Source organism: Hippopotamus amphibius, chromosome 10, assembly GCF_030028045.1.
Source record: "Hippopotamus amphibius kiboko isolate mHipAmp2 chromosome 10, mHipAmp2.hap2, whole genome shotgun sequence".
Lineage (NCBI taxonomy): Eukaryota > Metazoa > Chordata > Mammalia > Artiodactyla > Hippopotamidae > Hippopotamus > Hippopotamus amphibius.
In genome coordinates this window covers 13,573,185-13,585,268 of record NC_080195.1, presented here as the reverse complement: position 1 = coordinate 13,585,268, position 12,084 = coordinate 13,573,185, and positions in this window count along the sequence as shown.

Below are 12,084 nucleotides of genomic sequence, written 5' to 3'. Positions count from 1 at the left end.
TAAAGACCTCAATGTAAGGCCAGACACTATAAAACTCCTAGAGGAAAACATAGGCAGAACACTCTATGACGTACATCAAAGCAAGATCCTTTTTGACCCACCTCCTAGAATCATGGAAATAAAATAAAAAATAAACAAATGTGACCTAATGAAACTTAAAAGCTTTTGCACAGCAAAAGAAACCATAAACAAGACAAGAAGACAGTCCCCAGAATGGGAGAAAATATTTGCCAATGAGGCAACTGACAAAGGATTAATCTCCAAAATATACAAGCAGCTCATGCAGCTTAATACCAAAAAAGCAAATAACCCAGTCCAAAGATGGGCGGGAGACCTAAATAGACATTTCTCCAAAGAAGACATGCAGATGGCTAACAATCACATGCAAAGATGCTCAACATTACTAATCATTAGAGAAATGCAAGTCAAAGCCACAATGAGGTATCACCTCACATGAGTCAGAATGGCGATCATCAAAAACTCTAGAAACAATAAATGCTGGAGAAGGTGTGGAGAAAAGGGAACCCTCCTGCACTGTTGGTGGGAATGTAAGTTGGTACAGCCACGATGGAAAACAGTATGGAGGTTCCTTAAAAAAATTAAAAATAGAACTACCATATGACCCAGCAATCCCACTCCTGGGCATATACCCAGAGAAAACCATAACCCAAAAAGAAACATGTTCTACAATATTCATTGCAGCACTGTTTACAACAGCCAGGATACGGAAGCAACCTAAATGCCCATCAACAGACGAATGGATAAAAAAGATGTGGCACATATATACAATGGAATATTACTCAGCCATAAGAAGGAATGAAACTGAGTTATTTGTAGTGAGGTGGATAGACCTAGAGTCTGTCATACAGAGTGAAGTAAGCCAGAAAGAGGAAAACAAATACCATATGCTAACGCATATATATGGAATCTAAAAAAAATGGTACAGATGAACCCAATGACAGGGCAAGAATAAAGACTTAGATGTAGAGAATGGACTTGAGGACATGAGGCGGGGAGGGGAGGGGGGGTGAAGGGGAAGCTGGGACGAAGTGAGAGAGTAGCATTGACATACATACACTACCAAATGTAAAATAGATAGCTAGTGGGAAGCTGCTGCGTAACACAGGGAGATCAACTCGATGATGGGTGATGCCTTAGAAGGCCAGGACAGGGAGGGTGGGAGGGAGTCGAGGGAGGAAGGGGATATGGGGATATGTGTATAAATACAGCTGATTCACTTTGTTGTATAGCAGAAACTGGCACAACAGTGTAAAGCAATTATATTCCAATAAAGAGCTTAAAAAAAAGTGATTGAAGGCTTGTCATTTTTAATTAGCTAGATTTCTTTTCAAAAACTAATAACACACAAATTTGACAAAATAATCATATGGGTATAAAATGAAAAGAAGTCTCCGTTCAGTCCCAAACAGTTTCAAGTAGGCTCCTGTTTATGGGAATTTATGAGTATTTTGCTCTTCAAGTTTGTTTTTAAATAAGTATTTAAAGTATTGTAAAAAAAATTAAAAAATAAAGTATTGTATAATCATCTGAGTTAGTAAAGGAGAAAAGTTACACTAGAGGTTCCTAAGTGAAGAAAGACAAGAAAGGATTAAAGGCAGAGAAAATCGCATTTGCAGAATCATTTACCAGAGGACAAAAAGGTAAGCAGGACCCTTGACAACCAGAAATTTGAATTTCATCCTGAAGCCAAGGACAAACTCTGCTTAATCAGTTTTCCATTGACATACTGTATGTATCTCAGCTCTCAAACAGGACTGAAATCTCTCCAATTGGAACTCAAATTTTTCTCCACTGATGACCTGATACCATGTGCCTGTGCATGGTTTCTGACATAATGTTGACCCCAGAAAAAATAAATCCAGGCACTCCCAAGTTCAAGAAAATCCAGAGATAGTGGTACTAAGCTGAGAAGCTCAGATTGTGTACTGTGTATAGAGTTGGGGATAAAAATTAACATTAAATCTTTTACCATTCTTTCCATATCAAAGTTTCATGTGTTTCCTCCAAAGCCACTTCAGGATTTTACACACACAGTGTTCCCTTAGAGGAGGTTTAGGGGGGAAAATAGAGGCAAGCAAGACATTCTCCCTACGAAATCAGTGGGAAAGTTTTTTCAGGGCAGTCTCCCCTGAACCAGAAGTGCTGTCGGTCAAACTGAAAGATGGAGAACAAAAGTTGAGGTTTTGAGGGACTTCCCCGGTGGTCCAGTGGTTAAGACTCTGAGCTTCCAATGCAGGGGGCGCAGGTTCAATCCTTGTTGGGGAATTAGAATCCCACATGCCACGTGGCGAGGCCGGGGGGTGGTGGGGGGAAGCAGAGGGTTTGAGAACCAAGGCCTCCCAACAGAGACAACAGAGTGCTGTGGTTCTGAGCACTGGTTCTGAACCAAGCTGCCTGAATTCAGACCACAGCTCCACCACTCACTGTGTATCTTGGACAAGTTACATATGCCCTCTGTTCCCTTGTAAACTGAGGTCATTACAGGGCCTACCCGCTAGGGCTGTGGAGGGCACTGAATGAGTTGATACACGTGTGAAAGACATTAGACGAGGTCCTCACTATCATCACCCCTGCCATCACTATCCCTCTCTGTTTTTCTTGACAGAAGACCTGATGCTCAACCCCACTTCCACTAGGCCTCCTTTTCAATTAGCACCATCTTAGGATCTTCTATTTTATCGCAAGTAACCATTTCTTTTATACTGTAATCAGGAAATGAAGAACCCAAATACCCTCAGAGATATTAGTATTAGATAGAAGGACAACTTTATTTTCTCTTTTCTTTGCATAATGATTTTCCAAACTCGAGCCCAATTGACACCATCCTGCTCTAAGGCAACACCACCAGGATGGAGTAAAGGCCCCCAAACAAAGGGTGAACATGAATGAAACTACACCTGGCTTCCCTTTATTGGTTGGTGACATTCCAGCCTCTGACCCGAAGGTCCAAGAACCCTGTTCCGAAAGTGGCTACAGATCACAGAGATTTGGCTCCTGTTCATAAGCAAAGCCTTCTCTGAAAAGACTATGTCATTTTACAATCCTATCACGTTATAAAACCCTGGCTGATTTCTGGAAATAAATTTGTCATTGAAGGCATAAGGCAAGCACCTTTTTAAATTATTGCAAGCAATCTGTGGAAGCACAATGCCAGCCCCGCTCTCAAAGGCCTCATTGTGAGCACTGGTGCTCAGAGGCTGCTAATTGCTGGCCGCCGTCCATCCTCCTCCTGCAAACACCATACCATATTTGTCTCTCAGCTGTCACTATTTGTTAGGGGCCTATAAACAGAGAAGATGCTTTCTTAGCAACCACTGTGAAAAAGTAGAACGCTGCCTTCCCCTCCCCCCCCAAAAACAAGCCTGTAATGAGGAAAGAATGGAAAAGCAACCTTACAAATTTACACGTGAAAGTCAAAATGACAATCCAGTATGGAAAGTTTCAAAACTGTTGGCTGCCTTTGGCTTGGGGGAAGAAAAGAAAAAAACTCTTAAGAAGGTTTCAGAAGGCAGCTGCCAACAGATTAGAAGGCAACTAGAAATGATCTCACCGCCATTTGTAGACGTTTGGTCACACGGATATCTGCAAGATAACCAAGAATTACCCAGTTACGTTACTCGATTTTATTTCCTTGAAGAGTGCTTTGGGCTTCATCTTGCTCATTTTAGTCTTCGGTGCAGATGCCATGGGAAGTCATCGCCAAGGCAGTCCAAGGATTACATGTTCATCCAGAACAGGTAGAAGTTCTGGAAACCAAAATCACTGAAAAAGCAGCTGGAGATCAAGGCATTCAAGAGATTCTGGAAAGGAGGAACAGTGGGAAAAGAGGGATTTTTTGCTGACAACTGCACAGCAGCCTGGATGGATGCTACATTTTCAGATGGAGATTTACAGAAAATCATCATATGTGTAAAGAAAGCAGAAACTTTTACTTTAAAATAAAAGAATACTGCAGAGGATCTGTGGGAGCACCCCTGGCCATTGAAGCTTTCAGGAAGTTTAAAATATTTCTGGAGTTAAATCAGTTCACTCTTGCCAGCCTGAGAACAGCCAGTTTGGAAAACAGGACTTGTAGGCATGGAAACAGCAGGCATCTTAGTAACAAAACTCATTACAGGGTTTAATGGAGAAAAACTGTGGAGAATCCTCAAGGGGGAAGGACAGTTTGGTGCAATTCTGCAAGGCCAGATAGTATGAAATCTAAAATGAGGGTAACTAAAATATGCTAAGCTTCAGTAACTGAATGGAAAGAATTAAACTTTTGTGAGCCATGATCCTTCAAGTGCTGCCTGTCTGCAAATATCAGGGTTGCTAATAATCAAAGCAATTAAAGTAACAGACATCCAGAAGAAATTATTTTAATCCTATCTTCCCACTATGTCCTCGAAGACATATTACAATTAAGCGATTATTCAAAACCAAACCCTCATGAATAATGTTTCAAAACTGGAAAATGCAAAAATATTGTGAACAGAAAGTCTTTATATCGAGTGCCAACTTTCACGCTGTCTCATTTTGATCTTCACAATAGCTCTAGGATATTATCTTCACTGCCTTACAGATAAGGAAACTGAGGGCCAAAGGAGTTGAGGTCAGCAAGCAGCAGAGCCAGGCTTCTGATCTAAGCCAAGACTGCTTCTCCCCTTCATCCAGCCTCCATCCCACACGTGCCGGTCTGCATTGACACATGCTAGTGTAACAGGCGACTCCTATGGTGCTGGTACTCCCCCACCCAAAAATGCCATTGCACGAGCAGGCAGAGGTCATAGTGAGTATTTCTACTGTAAAAATGGGAAACTTTGTTGTATATTGTTTGTATTTTTTAAAAGCTCTTTTCCTTGGTTACAAAATTTTTCCTTCTGTTTTCTCTTCCTCTACCTCTTCCTCTTTTCTCCTTTCTTCATTTTTACACACTCATCTTACATTGGAGCCCCACATGTTCTTCTACACCCTCACCATGTGCAGGGGAGCTTGCATAAACTCAAAACTTCCCAGGGTACTCACTATGGTTGGTAGTACCACCATATGGTGGTAGCGACCACCCCACCCATATCCTCCTACTCACCCGGCCCAACTCCGGCGGCTTTGTTCATGGATAACTTAATAGTAAAAGCAGCAATGGGCAGCATCAAAGCCTACAGAGAAAACTGGAGAATCAGTCACAGCTACCACCAACTTCTCATGACCTCTGGTGTCCTAGGAGGCCCTAGTAACATGGCCAGAGAGTGATAATGGAAAATGGAAAACTGAGTGGAAAGCATACACAAGGTTAACAGACATGATCTGTCACAATTGGGCTGCCAAGCCTTTGAAATCTAAAGGTGGAGCTCTGGTCCGAGGACAGCAATGTGACCATACATGATAAGAACTATTGTGGAAATCACCATATACCAACCTAGTCTCTCTCCTCCACATACAATTTTCAATCACTTTTTTCTTCTCCAATTGTCATTTAGAGATTTAAGAAAAAAAAATTTTCCTGCCAAGATACCAAAAGTAGTACCTGTTAACCTCAGCTACAATGGGTTAAATTGTCCACTAATGACTAGAATATGAATTTTCTTTCCTAAGTGTCCAAATTAATACAACATAAGAGAAGAAAAGAAGGGGGAGATCTAAAAACTACTTCAATTACTAAAACACAATAATTCCTCAGGATTATTTGTAATATATATTAATTGTTTATATTTGCAACCATTCATTTATGTGAATTTACACTTTAAGAAAATTTGATATATACTGACAACACCAAATGTTGGCAAGGATGTGGAGTAACTGGGATTCCCATACACTGGTGGTAGGAATGCAAAATGGTACAGCCACACAGAAAAACTATTTGTCAGTCTCATAAAAAGTTAAGTATACACCTTCCATAGGATACAGTCAGTCTACTCCTAGGAATTCAACCAAAAGAAATGAAACCATAAGTCCACACAAAGAGTTATATATAAATGTTCAAAGGAGCATTATTTGTAATCACCCAAAATTGGAAACAACCCAATTCTTCATCAACAGGTAAAGATAAACTGTGGAATATCCATCCTACAGAATACTACTTAGAAAAAAAAAAATTCCAGGGGTGGACAACTGATACAACAACATAGGCGAATCTTAAAATCATTATGCTGAATGAAGGAAGGCATAAAGGGACTAAAGAGTCCATACTGCATGATACCATTTATATAAAATTCTAGAAAATGTGAACTAAGTCCATAGTGACAAAAAAGCAGATGAGTGGTTGCCCAAGGCCAGGGAAGGGTGCTGCTAAACATCTTACATAGCATGAAAGCACCCCCATAATAAAAATTATTGGGCCCAAATATCAGTGCTGAGGTTGAGAAACCTGAGCTAGTCTGACCAACTAAAAAGAGAGAAGACTCAAATTACTAAAATCAGGAGTGACAGATGAGACATCACTACCAATCCTACAGAAAGTAAAAGGATTACAAGGGCATGCTATGAATAACTTTACGCTAACAAATTAGGCAGTCTAGATGAAATAGGAAGATTCATAGAAAGCTACAAAATTGACTGAATAGAAAGGATAAAACATGAATAGACCCATAACAAATAAAGAACCTGAGTTAGTAATTGAGAATCTTTCTTCAAAGAAAGACTAGGCTCAGATGTCTTCACAGGTGTACACTATAAAATACTCAAAGGACAAATAACACCACTCCTTCAAAACTCTTCCACAAAACATAAGAGAGAACACTTCCCAACTAATCCCATGATGTTAGTATTCCTCTAACACTAAAACCAGACAAAGGATTCAAAAGAAAACAAAACTACAGACCAATATTCTTCAGGCGTCTATATGCAAAAATTCTCAACAAAATGTTAGCAAAATGAATCCAACAACATATAAAAAGAATTATACACTATGACCAAGTAGGATTTCCCCCAGGAATACAAGCTGACTTAATATCTAAAAATCAATGTAAATCATTTTAATAACATGAATAAAGGATGAAAACCACACGATCATGCCAATACATGCAAAAAAAAAAGCATTTGACAATATGTAACACCCATTCACGATTAAAAAAAAAGTTTCAAAAACTAGAGATGGAAAGAATGTTCTCAACTTGATAAAGGGATTCTACAAAATACTTGGAGCTAGCATCATACTTACTGGTGAAAGATTGAATGCTTTTTCTTCTAAAACTGGGGAAGAGACCACATATTGTATGATTGCATTTGTGTAAAATGTCCAGAAAAAGTAAACCTATGGAGATAGAAAAAAGAGAGAGAGAAGGATACTGACAGGCTAATACTGTTTTATTCTTGATAAATGTACTTTTCCTTCCTCAAGCTATCTGGCAACTTATGACTAAGCTCCTCTCTGGCCCCAGGAGCTTCTTTTTCCAGAAGTTCATCTCTGGTCCCAAGGAGCAGGCACTGGCAAACACCCTCTGGCATGCAGAGGAATGTGTGGTTCCCTCAGAATCAGAAGGGGTTTGCTTCAGGAATACAGGAAAGAAACATTAAAAACAAAACCTGTTAAGGTCCCCAAACCTGAATTTTATCACTCAGAGGAACAGGTCCATGCCTAAGGAGACAATGGGTAAATGTTCCAGGAAGAAATGTCACTTCAACGTGAAAGTATTGCTCTGGAATCAGGAGAGTGACAGAACCCTGCCTATGATGGCAGTGCCTTGGAGAAAAATCCCTCTGTCATCACACCACTTGATAAACAAGTCACACAAAGCCCCTTGGCAATTGCAGAAGTTTTCAACACATAAAGAGAAATAAATGGAATCTGGTCAGAGGGACTGTTGAGAGCAGAAACACTGTTGCCTTCAAGTGGCACTACACCCAGAATATGATGAGCAGCCAGTCGTCAACATATGGATCCAACTCAAATCCCTTCGTTATCCTCGCATCATGTAGAGCATGGCAAAATCTGAGCCCTGGACACCACTGGTGGAAGAGATAGATGTCACCTCCCATCAACATATCTATCTGCATTTCAGCTGTTAAAGTTACTGGGTGCTGCCTTTCCCCGTGTATCACTTTGCAACCACAAGCTTATTAAGGGGCAGAGGACCTAGAAGAAAATTGATTAGTGGCCTGATCCTTTCTGTTTAAAAGCCAAAGATTTCAAAATATGCCTGATGAACTAGCATAACCTTATGTGAGTCCCAAGAACAGCAAAGGACCGTAGAGACATTTATCATAATGACAGGAGAAGCATGTCTGGAGGATAGATCCAGACACAACAACAGGGCCTAGGTAGAAAAATTGCTGGTCCTGGGCCAAGTGTGCAGCTGATGCTCCAGCCACGCTGTCACAGTGTGTTTTAAAAGGCAAATGGCCACACACGGTAATGGAAACAGGTGTGTCACCAAGAGCTATAAGCCTTGGGACACAAGGAGTTTTGTTGTGGGATATTCTTGGCTGAATATAAGCTTGAGGGACCACCCAGAGTAAAACGTCCATTCAGTCCCCTAGGGATGCAGAGATGCTGGTGACCAGGGAGACCTGAAGGTGCAGGGGCCAGACTGATAGGGCCAGAACTACTAGCATCCAGCTCAGAATTTCCATCTTCCCAGGAATCCCATGGGTCTACCTGTCATGCAAATGCCACCACTTAAGTACCAATACAACTTGAAGCAAAAACAGAAGCAGGTATTTTCTCACCACCTATATCTGGGCTGCCTTCAGGTTGAAAGGAAGACACCAACAAAGAGCCAATTGGGCAGACTGGTGCTATTGTGTTGAGGGTTACCGTCTGAGGAAAAGCGACCCAGACCTCACTGCCAAAACATTAACATTAGGTAACTTGGAACACGTCTGCCCCATGTTCTCCCAGCAACAGAGGCCTGGTGACGTCATTGTCCACTGACTCCTGCAGCACATTAATGCCAGCAGGAAACAAAAGGCCCCAAGGAGTCCCGAACCAGGGGGAAGCAGGACAGTCATCTCTGTGCTGGGCATCAGTACTGCCTTCCCATGGAATCTCACCTACGTGGACGTTCACATATACCAATTAATTTTCAACATCGCACTCCTGAAGTTTATGACTTTATGCTTGACTTATTCACAAGTACAGTCTGTGCTTATCTGGCCAAGAAACCAAAGGAAACGAAAAAAGAAAGGAATGTACGTACTTTCCAGTTTGGAAAGGAATGTGTACTTCGTGCACGTTAGCCTTATTTATCATGTTTGCTTGCTTTCAAGCTTTTGCTCAGGAACCATAAAATGGGTTTAAACAAAGTAAAAAGGAAATTGAATTCCATCAATCAATACACTAAAACACAACCAAAAGTAGATGTCATAAGGTTATATCATTTCATCACTTACAATTAATATTGTCCATGCAGGCCTCTTCTGAGAAAATATTTCTGTTATGTTTCATTTCCTACAAAGAAATTCATCTTCTGGCTTCCCCACAAATTGAAAGATTACATAGTGAGTTAGGAAAAAAGAGACTATTGTAGTCCCATTAGCTAATTTTAAAGTGAAATTTAGTATAGAAAAGTATTCTTCCACCTAAATAGTCAGAAAATGAATTGATTTTTTTTAAAGTTTATTTATGTATTTAATTTACTTTTGGCTGCATTGGGTCTTCGTCGCTGCACGTGGGCTTTTTCTAGTTGTGGCCAGCAGGGGTTACTCTTCGTTGCGGTGCGCAGGCTTCTCATTGCAGTGGCTTCTCTGGCTGCAGAGCACAGACTCTAGATGTGTGTGCTTCAATAGTTGTGGCTCAAGGCTCTAGAGAGTAGGCTCAGTAGTTGTGGCACACGGGCTTAGTTGCTCCGTGGCATGTGGGATCTTCCCAGCCCAGGGATCGAACCCGTGTCCCCTGCAGTGGCAGGTGGATTCTTAACCACTGTGCCACTGGGCAAGTCCCATGAATTGATTTTGAAGTGTTCTATTTTTCTCAATGAAAAAGTCTGATTTTAGGGGAACTATAGTTTTAGGTCATGTAATTACTATTTTGCTGAAATCGACATTCCTATTAAACTAATATTTAAATCAGGAATAATTAAAATGTCTGACGTACTGTTTTCTTTTCCACTAGAAATGCTCATTTCTCAGATCAGAAGAGAGAAAGTTTTTCTTGTGCTTCCTTCTTGCGTGTGCTAAACAGGGTCTTTCGATTCACTCAAGGAATTATTTACACTCCCACTCATAAGTGAATGTCTCTCTCTGTCTCATAGAAGCTGGGCAGACAAAACAACAGATGTCCTCAAAAGTGCCTTACCTTACTGAAGCATCCTCATAATGTCAACTAATCCTCACAAAAACCCTTTAGGTGAGTATTTTTTCTTTTTTTTTTTTTTGGCCATGTCACACGGCTTGCAGGATCTTAGTTCCCCAACAAAGGACTGAACCCAGACCCTCGGCAGTGAAAGTGCAGAGTCCTAACCACTGGACCACCAGGGAAGCCCAAGTTCCTTTATTATTCTCATGTTTTTAAGAAATCGAGGACTTCCTAGGTGGCGCAGTGGTAAAGAACCCGCCTGCCAATGCAGGGGACACGGGTTCGAGCCCTGCCCAGCAAAGATTCCACATGCCACAGAGCAACTAAGCCCGTGTGCCACAACTATTAAGCCTGTGATCTAGAGCCCGTGAGCCACAACTATTGAGCCCATGTGCTGCAACTACTGAAGCCCACGCGCCTGGGGCCCGTGCTCCACAACAAGAGAAGCCACTACAATGAGGAGCCTGCACACCACAATGAAGAGTAGCCCCCGCTCGCAGCAACTAGAGAAAGCCCGTGTGCAGCAACGAAGACCCAACGCAGCCAATAAATAAATAAATAAAAAATAAAATAATAATAAAAAAAATAATAAAAGTAATCTCTCTTCTCTCTTTCCTTTCCTCTCTCTTCTTTCTAAAAAAAAGAAAAAGAAAAAAAGGAAATCAAGGCATTAGGTGACAAGTGGGGAACCAGCCTGCCTCAAACCCAAGACATGCTGCACGACGACGTCTTTTGCTCCTCTTCTGCGCTGCTGCTAACTTGAAATAACAGGAGAGTCTGAGGAATGTCATACAGATAGTGAGAACTCTACCCAGGAGAGTACTGATGACATATATTGCATTCTTTCCTCTTGAGAAAAACCAAGGACAAGCCACTACAGAGCCATCATTCAGCTTCTCTAATATTATGTTGCTCTTACTTCCACAACAGCGCCCAAGTCAGGAAGACCTAGGTATAAACATCTTCTGGCTCTATGACCATGGGCGAATTAGTTACCTCTATGAGCTTCAGCTTTCTCAGCTGCAGAGTGAAGCCACAGTGAGACTTGCTCCATAGTGTTGCCATACAGAAGCTTAGGAAATGGTAGTTGTAGGTGGTGGCGGTGGTGGTGGTGATTATTCACCAAGGGCAACTGCTGTGTCTTACTGCTCTACAGCTTAACAACAATTAAGCAACCTCTAAGTAGGACTCGGATGAATAAGTTACTTAGTTAAGTCATATTCTAATTTGAATGGATGTCCATATAGCAGGAGTTCCTACAAAAGAAAGAATTAGCTCTTTTTTTATTTGGGACATAATTTCTCAAGAATTTAAGAGCAGTAGGGGGCTTCCTTGGTGGCGCAGTGGTTAAGAATCCGCCTGCTAATGCAGAGGACACGGGTTCGATCCCTGGTCCGGGAAGATCCCACATGCTGCGGGGCAAGTAAGCCCATGCACCACAACTACTGAGCCTGCACTCTAGAGCCCGCAATCCACAACTATTGAGCCCATGTGCCACAACTATTGAAGCCCACATGCCTAGAGCCCATGCTCTGCAACAAGAGAAACCACCACAATAAGAAGCCTGCACCCGGCAATGAAGAGTAGCCCCTGCTCTCCACAACTACAGAAACCCTGCACGCAGCAATGAAGACCCAACGCAGCCAATAAATAAAAAAATAATAAAATAAATATTTAAAATAATAAATAACAAATAGCTTTAAAAAAAAAAAAAAGAGCAGTAGGAAGTCCTTGTAGGAGTATACTGGGAATGGATTTGCTCAAGGCATAGGGCAGTCCTGCTTTTGGAGCTCCCTGAGTGGGGCCAGATCATCATCATCAGAAAATTTCCAGAAGGTTCTACATCATATGTA